Here is a 10,427-nt window from a genome sequence, read left to right on the forward strand (position 1 = left end):
CATGGGTTCTAATCCCGGCTCTGCCACTGATCAGCTGTGTGACTTTGGGCAAGTCACAAAGAGCCCGGGCTTTGGAGTCAGAGGTCATGGGTTCGAATCCCGACTCTGCCACATGTCTGCTGTGTGACCTTGGGCAAGTCACTTAACTTCTCTGAGCCTCAGTTACCTCATCTGTAAAATGGGGATTGACTAAGAGCCCCCCGTGGGACAAACTGATCACCTTGTAACCTCCCCAGCGCTTAGAACAGTGCTTTGCACATAGTAAGTGCTTAACAAATGCCATCATCATCATTATCATTATTATTATTATTATTCTCTGTGCCTCAGTGACCTCATCTAGAAAATGGAGATGAAGACTGTGAGCCCCACGTGGGACAACCTGATCACTTGGTATCCTCCCCAGCGCTTAGAACAGTGCTTTGCACACAGTAAGCGCTTAACAAATGCCTATTATTATTATTATTATTATTATTATTGTATCTCCCCCAGCGCTTAGAACAGTGCTTGGCACATAGTAAGTGCTTAACAAATACCCAAATTATTACTATTATTATTCTTTATCCCAGCACTTAGAACAGTGCTTGGCACATAGTAAGCACTTAACAAATGCCAAAATTATTATTATTGTTATTCTTTATCCCAGCGATTAGAACAGTGCTTGGCACATAGTAAGCGCTTAACAAACACCAAAATTATTATTATTGTTATTCTTTATCCCGGCGCTTAGAACAGTGCTTGGCACATAGTAAGCGCTTAACAAACACCCAAATTATTATTATTGTTATTCTTTATCCCAGCGCTTGGAACAGTGCTTGGCACATAGTAAGCGCTTAACAAACACCAAAAAATTATTATTATTGTTATTCTTTATCCCGGCGCTTGGAACAGTGCTTGGCACATAGTAAGCGCTTAATAAATGCCATCATCATCATCATCATCATCATTATTATTATTATTATTAATAAACACGATTGAATGAAATGACTAGAAGGGAGGGAAGGCCTGTCTCCCTCTCTGCGGCCCCGGAGTAAGGACGCCCCCCAATCCTGGGCCCCTCGACCCCCTCTTCGGTGGGCTCCCTCCCCTTCATCTGGCCCCCCACCGCTTCCCTCCCCTTGTTTGTTATTTCAGTGGGGACATTGCTGTTTTTCTTTCTTTCTTTCCAGGGACAGGAGATAAGAGAGGGTGGGAGCGGCTCCCTGCGGCTCCCCTCGTCAGCCTCAAAGGCCCCGGGGGTCTCGGGGGTCCCGGGGGTCCCGGGGGTCCTTTCCACTCCAGGTCTCCTTGCAGCCGGAGGGCTTCCCGGAGGAGGCAGGGGGAAAAAAGAGGGGCTGCCCAGAGTCCAGGCCTGGAGGGTCGCTTGTATGCAGGGGGGGGGGGAGAGACAGAGAGAGGGGGACAGAGATAGAGAGATGGACAGATAGAGACAGAGAGAGAGAAGGGCAGAGAGAGACAGAGAGATACAGACACAGGGAGGGAGATGGAAAGAGACAGAGAGAGACAGACACAGAGATAGAGACAGAGAGATGGAAAGAGAGAGAGAGACAGACAGACACAGGGAGAGAGATGGAAAGAGAGAGAGAGAGACGGACAGAGAGATAGAGACTGGGAGAGAGAGATGGACAGAGAGAAATGGACAGAGAGAGAGATAGAGAGAGAGAGAAGGGCAGAGAGAGACATAGAGATACACACACAGAGATAGAGACAGAGAGAGATGGAAAGAGAGACAGGCAGAGACAGAGAGATAGACACAGGGAGAGAGATGGAAAGAGAGGAAACAGAGAGAGACGGACAGAGACAGAGAGATAGAGAGAGACAGAGATGGACAGAGATAGAGACAGAGAGAGAGAGACAGAGAGATACAGACACAGAGATAGAGGCAGAGATGGAGAGACAGACAGACAGAGAGATAGACACAGGGAGAGAGATGGAAAGAGAGAGATAGACAGAGATAGAGACAGAGAGATACAGACACAGAGATAGAGACAGAGAGAGATGGACAGAGAGCGAGAGAGACAGAGAGATAGACACAGGGAGAGAGATGGAAAGAGAGAGACAGAGAGATAGAGACTGGGAGAGAGAGATGGACAGAGAGACAGAGAAGGAGAGATGGAGAGAGACAGACAGACACAGGGAGAAAGATGGAAAGAGAGAGACAGAAGAGACAGAGAGAGACGGACAGAGACAGAGAGATAGAGACTGGGAGACAGAGATGGACAGAGATAGAGACAGAGAGAGAGGACAGAGAGAGACAGAGAGATACAGACACAGAGAAAGAGACAGAGAGAGATGGAAAGAGAGAGACAAAGAGATAGAGACTGGGAGAGAGAGACAGAGAGAGACTCAGCGATAGAGAGAGACGGACAGAGAGACAGAGACAGAGAGAGATGGACAGAGAGATAGAAACAGAGAGAGATAAGGACAGAGAGACAGAGAGATAGAGACGCAGAGATAGAGAGAGACGGACAGAGAGATAGAGGCGCAGAGATGGACAGAAAGACAGAGAGGCAGACAGGCAGAGATAGAGAGACGGACAGAGAGATAGAGACACAGAGAGAGAAATGGACAGAGACATAGAGAGAGACGGCAGAGAGACAGACAGAGATAGAGAGACGGACAGAGAGATAGAGACAGAGAGAGAGACGGACAGAGAGAGAGTAGAGACACACAGAGAGAGAAAGAGACGGACAGAGAGATAGAGACAGAGAGAAAGACGCAGAGATAGAAATGGACAGAGAGAGACAGAAGACAGAGATGGATAGAGACAGAGAGAGAGACAGAGATGGACAAAAAGATAAAGAGAGAGACAGACAGAGAGAGATGGACAGAGACAGAGAGATAGAGAGAGATGGACAGAGACATAGAGAGAGAGACGACAGAGAGATAGAGACACAGAGATAGAGAGACGGACAGAGAGATAGAGACAGAGAGAGATGGACAGAGACATAGAGAGAGAGAGAGGTGGACAGAGACATAGAAACAGAGAGAGATACGGACAAAGAGATAGAAACGCAGAGATAGGGAGAGACGGACAGAGAGAAACAGAAGAGAGATAGAGGCACAGAGAGAGACAGAGAGATTGAGGACGAATCCAGGCGGAGGGCGGGCTGGAGAGGCGCGGCAGGGGGGGGGACAGGAGACAGCCGGAGCCCACCCACGAAGCCCAAGGGAGAGGCAGGGCTTGGAGAAAGAAAAATTAAAGTTTCCTACAGGAGAAACCGAGAATCAATCGTATTTATTGAGCGCTTACTGTGTGCAGGGCACTGGACTAAGCGCTTGGGAAGTCCAAGTTGGCAACATAGAGAGACGGGCCCTACCCACCAGTGGGCTCCCAGTCTAGGGGAAAAGGAGGGCGACCCTCTCCCGGCCCCATCGCCCCTCACCCAAGCCTCCAGACTCTTTTTAGACTGTGAGCCCACTGGTGGGTAGGGACTGTCTCTATGTGTTGCCAATTTGTACTTCCCAAGCGCTTAGTCCAGTGCTCTGCACACAGTAAGCGCTCAATAAATACGATTGATTGATTGATTAGGTCCGACCCTAAGCGCTCAGTCCAGCGCTCTGCATCATCATCATCATCAATCGTATTTATTGAGCGCTTACTGTGTGCAGAGCACTGTACTAAGCGCTTGGGAAGTCCAAATTGGCAACATCTAGAGACAGTCCCTACCCAACAGTGGGCTCACAGTCTAAAAGGGGGAGGCGGAGAACAAAACCAAACATACTAACAAAATAAAATAAATAGAATAGATATGTCCAAATAAAATAGAGTAATAAATATGTACAAACATATATACAGGCGCTGCACACAGTAGGCGCTCAATAAATACGACTGAATGGATGGATGACACCCCCCCACACACACACACTCCCTTTTACCTGCGAGCCACTCGACCCCCGAGGGAGAGAGGAGACGAGGCCCAGCTGCTGGAGGCTTGGGAGGGGGCCGAGGAGGATTTGGTTGGGGTTGGAGGCGTCTACTACAGCTGCAGCCGCTGCTACTGCTGGAAAATTAAACTCTGTTCTTGCCCTGTTCCTGCCTGCCCGCCTGTGAAGTCCCTGGAGGCCCGCCTGCCCGTCCTCTCCTCTTTAATTCTCATTTCCCACTGACGGCCTGGGCTGGAGGGATTTCCAACTGCAAGGGTTGCGACGTCACCACATTCATTCAATCGTATTTATTATTAATAACGATAATGATGGCATTTATTAAGCGCTTACTATGCGCCAAGTACTGCTCTAAAGCGCTGGGGAGGCTACAAGGGGATCAGGTTGTCCCACGGGGGGCTCACCGTTTTGATCCCCATTTGACGGATGAGGTAACTAAGTAATAATAATAATAATAATAATGGCATTTATTAAGCGCTTACTATGTGCAAAGCACTGTTCTAAGCGCTGGGGAGGCTACAAGGTGATCAGGTTGTCCCACGGGGGGCTCACCGTTTTGATCCCCATTTGACGGATGAGGTAACTAAGTAATAATAATAATAATAATGGCATTTATTAAGCGCTTACTACGTGCAAAGCACTGTTCTAAGCGCTGGGGAGGCTACAAGGTGATCAGGTTGTCCCACGGGGGGCTCACCGTCTTAATCCCCATTTGACAGATGAGGGAACTGAGTAAGTAATAATAATAATAATAATGATGGCATTTATTAAGCGCTTACTATGCGCCAAGCACTGCTCTAAAGCGCTGGAGAGGCTACAAGGGGATCAGGTTGTCCCACGGGGGGCTCACCGTTTTAATCCCCATTTGACAGAAGAGGTAACTAAGTAATAATAATAATAATGGCATTTATTAAGCGCTTACTATGCGCCAGTCTTCATCCCCATAATAATAATAATAATAATAATGGCATTTATTAAGCGCTTACTATGTACTTTGTTCAGGGCTTGACACATAGTAAGTGCTTATAATAATAGTAAGACAGGGGCTGAGAAGCGTAGCATGATCATACAGTACACATACACAGCTATTCTGTTCTACACGGAATCTATTACCACCAACTTCCCAAGCGCTTAGTACAGTGCTCTGCACATAGTAAGCGCTCAAAAAACACGATTGAATGGATGAAGGAATGTTTTGTTTTGTTGTCTGTTTCCCCTTTCTAGACTGTGAGCCGGTTGTTGGGTAGACGTTGCCAACTTGGACTTCCCAAGCGCTTAGTCCAGTGCTCTGCACACAGGCAGCACTCAATAAATGAGAAGCAGCATGGCTCAGTGGAAAGAGCACGGGGCTTTGGAGTCAATCAATCAATCAATCGTATTTATTGAGCGCTTACTGTGTGCAGAGCACTGTACTAAGCGCTTGGGAAGCCCAAGTTGGCAACATCTAGAGACGGTCCCTACCCAACAGTGGGCTCACAGTCTAAAAGGGGGAGGCAGACAACAAAACCAAACATACTAACAAAATAAAATAAATAGAATAGATATGTACAAGTAAAATAGAGTAATAAATATGTACAAACATATATACATATATACAGGTGCTGTGGGGAAGGGAAGGAGGTAAGATCGGGGGGATGGAGAGGGGGACGAGGGGGAGAGGAAGTCATGAGTTCAAATCCCGGCTCTGCCAGTTGTCAGCTGTGTGACTTTGGGCAAGTCACTTAGTTCCCTCATCTGTCAAATGGGGATTAAAACGGTGAGCCCACCGTGGGACAACCTGATCACCTCGTAGCCTCCCCAGCGCTTAGAACAGTGTTTTGCACATAGTAAGCACTTAATAAATGTCATTATTATTGTTATTATTATTACTTACTCAGTTCCTTCATCTGTCAAATGGGGATTAAAACGGTGAGCCCCCCGTGGGACAACCTGATCACCTCGTAGCCTCCCCAGCGCTTAGAACAGTGTTTTGCACATAGTAAGCACTTAATAAATGCCATTATTATTATTATTACTTAGTTCCCTCATCTGTCAAATGGGGATTAAAACGGTGAGCCCCCCGTGGGACAACCTGATCCCCTTGTAGCCTCCCCAGCGCTTTAGAGCAGTGCTTTGCACATAGTAAGCACTTAATAAATGCCATCATTATTATTATTATTATTACTTACTCAGTTACCTCATCTGTCAAATGGGGATTAAAACGGTGAGCCCCCCCGGGGGACAACCTGAACACCTTGTAACCTCCCCAGCGCTTAGAACGGTGCTTTGCACATCGGAAGCGCTTGATAAATGCCATTATTATTATTGTTGTTGTCTGTTACCAACTTGGACTTCCCAGGCTCTGCACACAGTAAGGGCTCAATAAATACGATTGAATGAATGAATGAATGAATGAATGAATGAATGAATGCCGTGGTGTTGAAGGATGTCTGTGGGATGGGGCTGTTTCCTTTGGGAGAGGAAATTTCCTCTGTAGGTGTGACGAGATTTTTTCCCCTCCCTTCCCAAACAAGCGGGACTTTTCCCATCCAGCCGCTCCCGCCCAGGGCCTTGCAGTACCGCCGGCGGCCGGCAGGGGCCGCCGGCTGGCAGAAGCCCAGCTCGCGAGCGCCCCCTCCCGGTGGGTAATGCAGGGCGAGGGTCCGGCCGCCAGAGGGCGCACGGCGGCGCGGGGCCAAACCCGTGAAGCATTCATTCATTCATTCATTCATTCATTCATTCAATCGTATTTATTATCATCATCAATCGTATTTATTGAGCGCTTACTATGTGCAGAGCACTGTACTAAGCGCTTGGGAAGTACAAATTGGCAACATATAGAGACAGTCCCTACCCAACAGTGGGCTCACAGTCTAAATTGAGCGCTTACTGTGTGCCAAGCACTGGACTAAGCGCTTGGGAAGTACAAGTTGGCAACATTCATTCATTCATTCATTCATTCAATCGTATTTATTGAGCGCTTACTGTGTGCCAAGCACTGGACTAAGCGCTTGGGAAGTACAAGTTGGCAAGATTAATTAATTAATTCATTCAATCGTATTGATTGAGCACTTACTGTGTGCCAAGCACTGGACTAAGCGCTTGGGAAGTCCAAGTTGGCAACATCTAGAGACAGTCCCTACCCAACAACAGTGGGCTCACAGTCTAGAAGGGGGAGAAGCAACGTCCCCCGGGTTAGTAATAATCATAATGATGACATTTGTTAAGCGCTTACTATGTGCCAAGCACTGTTCTAGGCGCTATGGGGGATACGAGGTCATCAGGTTGGCCCACGTGGGGCTCACAGTCCTAATTCCCCTTTTGCAGATGATGTAATAATAATAATGATAATGATGATGATGGCATTTGTTAAGCGCTTACTATGTGCCAAGCACTGCTCTAAGCGCTAGAGGGGATACGAGCTAATCAGGTTGGCCCACGTGGGGCTCACAGTCCTAATTCTCCTTTTACAGATGATGTAATAATAATAATAATGATAATGATGATGATGATGATGATGGCATTTGTTAAGCGCTTACTATGTGCCAAGCACTGTTCTAAGCGCTAGACAGGATGCGAGCTAATCAGGTTGGCCCACGTGGGGCTCACAGTCCTAATCCCCATTTTACGGATGAGGTAATAATAATAATAATAATGATGATGGTATTTGTTAAGCTCTTACTATGTGCCAAGCACTGTTCTAAGCGCTGGGGGGATACAAAGTAATCAGGTTGTTCCACGGGGGGCTCACAGTCTTAATCCCCATTTTCCAGATGAGTAACTGAGGCCCAGAGAAGCGAAGTGACTTGCCCAAAGTCACACAACTGACAAGCAGCAGAGTCGGGATTAGAACCCATGACCTCTGACTCCCAAACCCGGGCTCTTTCCACTGAGCCACGCTGAGGCCCAGAGAAGTGAAGTGACTTGCCCAAAGTCGCACAGCTGACAAGTGGCGGAGCCGGGATTAGAACCCATGACCTCTGACTCCAAATAATAATAATCATGATGGCATTTATTAAGCGCTTACTATGTGCCAAGCTCTGTTCTAAGCGCTGGGGAGGTTACCAGGTGATCAGGTTGTCCCATGGGGGGGCTCCCAGTCTTCATCCCCATTTTACAGATGAGGGAACTGAGGCCCAGAGAAGTTGCCCAAAGTCACCCAGCTGACAAGTGGCGGAGCCGGGATTAGAACCCGTGACCTCTGACTCCAAATAATAATTAATTGCCCAAAGTCACCCAGTTGACAAGTGACAGAGCTGGGATTAGAACCCATGACCTCTGACTCCAAATAGTAATAATCATAATGGCATTTGTTAGCTGCTTACTATGAGCCAAGCCCTGTTCTAAGCACTGGGGAGGTTACAAGGTGATCAGGTTGTCCCACGGGGGGCTCACAGCCTTCATCCCCATTTCCCAGATGAGGTCACTGAGGGACAGAGAAGTGAAGTGACTTGCCCAAAGTCATCCAGCTGAGTCGGGATTTGAACCCACGACCACTGACTCCAAAGCCCGGGCTCTTTCCACTGAGCCACGCTGCTTCTCTTCCTGGTTTCCCCCCTCCCACTGAGCTGTGAGGGCTCCCTTGACGGGGGGGAATGGTGATGCAGCGTGGCTCAGTGGAAAGAGCCCGGGCTTTAGAGTCAGAGGTCATGGGTTCAAATCCCTGCTCTGCCGCAGGTCAGCTGTGTGACTCTGGGCCAGTCACTTCACTTCTCTGGGCCTCAGTTCCCTCATCTGGAAAATGGGGATGAAGACTGTGAGCCCCCCCGTAGGACAACCTCATCACCTTGTACGGGCTTTGGAGTCAGAGGTCGTGGGTTCAAATTCCACCTCCACCAATTGTCAGCTGGGTGACTTTGGGCAAGTCACTTCATTTCTCTGGGCCTCAGTTCCCTCATCTGGAAAATGGGGATTAAGACTGTGTGCCCCCCTGGGACAACCTGATCACCTTGGAACCTTCCCAGCACTTAGAACAGTGCTTGGCACATAGTAAGTGCTTAATCAATGCCATTATTATTATTATTATTATTATTATTTTTATTATTTTTATTATTTCATCCTCCCCAGCGCTTAGAACAGTGCTTGGCGCATAGTAAGCGCTTAATCAATGCCATCATCATCATCATTATTATTATTAGCGCATCCTCCCCAGCTCTTAAAACAGTGCTTGGCGCATAGTAAGCACTTAATCAATGCCATCATCATCATCATTATTATTATGATTACTGCATCCTCCTCAGCGCTTAGAACCGTGCTTGGCACATAGCAGGCGCTTAATCAATGCCATCATCATTATCATTATTGCATCCTCCCCAGCGCTTAGAACAGTGCTTGGCACATAGTAGGCGCTTAATCAATGCCATCATCATCATTATAATTATTATTATTGCATCCTCCCCAGCTCTTAGAAAAGTGCTTGGCACATAGTAAGCCCTTAATCCATGCCATCATCATCATCATTATTATTATGATTACTGCATCCTCCCCAGCGCTTAGAACTGTGCTTGGCACATAGTAAGGGCTTAATCAATGCCATCATCATTATCATTATTGCATCCTCCCCAGCGCTTAGAACAGTGCTTGGCACATAGTAAGCGCTTAATCAATGCCATCATCATCATCGTTATTATTATGATTACTACATCCTCCCCAGCGCTTAGAACCGTGCTTGGCACATAGTAGGTGCTTAATCAATGCCATCATCATCATTATAATTATTTTTATCGCATCCTCCCCAGCTCTTAAAACAGTGCTTGGCACATAGTAAGCGCTTAATCAGTGCCATCATCATCATTATCATTATTATTATTGCATCCTCCCCAGGGCTTAGAACCGTGCTTGGCACATAGTAGGCACTTAATCAATGCCATCATCATCCTTCCCAGTGCTTAGAACAGTGCTTGGCGCATAGTAAGCGGTTAATCAATGCCATCATCATCATTATTACTATTATTACTGCATCCTCCCCAGCGCTTAGAACCGTGCTTGGCACATAGCAAGCGCTTAATCAATGCCATCATCATCATCATCATTATTATTATTGCATCCTCCCCAGCGCTTAGAACCGTGCTTGGCGCATAGTAGGCGCTTAATCAATGCCATCATCATCACCATAATTATTATTATCGCATCCTCCCCAGCTCTTAGACCAGTGCTTGGCGCATAGTAAGCGCTTAATCAGTGCCATCATCATCATTATCATTATTATGATTACTGCATCCTCCCCAGCGCTTAGAATCGTGCTTGGCACGTAGCAGGCGCTTAATCAATGCCATTATCATTATCATTATTGCATCCTCCCCAGCGCTTAGAACCGTGCTTGGCGCATAGTAGGCGCTTAATCAACGCCATCATCATCGTCATTATTATTATGATTACTGCATCCTCCCCAGCTCTTAGAACCGTGCTGGGCGCATAGTAGGCGCTTAATCAGTGCCATCATCATCACCATAATTATTATTATCGCATCCTCCCCAGCTCTTAGACCAGTGCTTGGCGCATAGTAAGCGCTTAATCAGTGCCATCATCCTCATTATCATTATTATTATTGCATCATCCCCAGGGCT

Source organism: Tachyglossus aculeatus, chromosome 6 (genome assembly GCF_015852505.1).
Source record: "Tachyglossus aculeatus isolate mTacAcu1 chromosome 6, mTacAcu1.pri, whole genome shotgun sequence".
Classification (NCBI taxonomy): Eukaryota; Metazoa; Chordata; class Mammalia; order Monotremata; family Tachyglossidae; genus Tachyglossus; species Tachyglossus aculeatus.